We start from the raw sequence: 1,390 nt of genomic DNA on the forward strand, positions 1-1,390 counted from the left end.
ATATCTATATGTATATATATATATATATATATATTTATATATATATGTGTATGAAATATAAATATGTGCGAAAGAGAGAGAGAGAGAGAGAGAAAGAGAGTGAGAAAGAGAGAGAGAGATAGAGAGAAAGAGAATGACACGGTTAGATTATAAGTTGGTCCATGCGATATAAAATATTAAAATATACTCGATTGACACGAAGTGGCGTCTCAATGGATCGTGTGGTCAAGATAAATATAAAATTAGGATAAACAAATTGATACAAGAGGAATAATGGTAAGATGGAAATTGAACGAAAGCAAGAAAGAGAGAGAGAGAGAGAGAGAGAGAGAGAGAGAGAGAGAGAGAGAGTTAATGAATGAGAGTGAGAAAGAGAGAAAGATATAGATATATATATATATATATATATATATAATAAATATATATAAATATATTAAGAAGCGAAAAGAAAGCACAAGTCAGCCACGCTGCAGCTACTACGACCACTACCCTAGGTAGATTAAACGCTACTTTGCTGCTGATCTAATTGTTTACTGTCACGTGTTGCTGTAAACCTAAACTAACGATACGATATATATTTTATTTATATAATCTAATCGACTGTATTTATTGTAAATAGTCACGATGTTTGCTATGATATAATATATCTGTAATTGGATGGAATCTGCCTGAAAACTGCGCCCAGCCCTCTGTCCTTCATTAAAAAAAAAAACTGAATATAATAAGAATATTAAATGAAAAAGGAAGGGAATAATATATCGATAATGATAATGGATATAGAAAGAAGATAAATAAATACATGATAATGATAATGATAATGATAAAAACAGACGACGCCGTACCTCGCGCATGGAACACTCGGCGATAAATGAATAATGAAATAAATGATTAAATAAATGAATGATATTTAATATAAATAATAAACGGTAAGCCATCTGTTTGTGTGAGTTTCGCAATGATTTCAAATTAAAGCCAGTGTTGTGTTGTATTTACGCGTTTGTAATTTCGAGGGAAAGGTTCTAATTATGAAATGCATAGTCGAAGCGAGAAAGATGTCAATATTTCGTATCGTAATAATCGAATGAACGATTTTCGCGGAACGATCTAACGCCGTGTGCTCCATTTTTTCAATCAGACTGCCCATCTCTTATTTTTTTTTTTCCTCCCTAAAACTTATCCTAAACGTATAAAGAAAGAAAAAAGAAAAGAAAAATAAATAAATAATAAAAGAGAAATAATTACGAGAGATAACAAATTCTCGTCCCTTTATCGTAAGAGGGCAAGAACGAATGATGGATATGCATATACATATATATATATATATATATATATGTGTGTATATATATATATATGTGTATATATATGCAGTATATATATATATATATATATA

Source organism: Polistes canadensis, unplaced genomic scaffold (genome assembly GCF_001313835.1).
Source record: "Polistes canadensis isolate GaletaPanama2010 unplaced genomic scaffold, ASM131383v1 scaffold_6, whole genome shotgun sequence".
In the NCBI taxonomy this organism is placed as follows: domain Eukaryota; kingdom Metazoa; phylum Arthropoda; class Insecta; order Hymenoptera; family Vespidae; genus Polistes; species Polistes canadensis.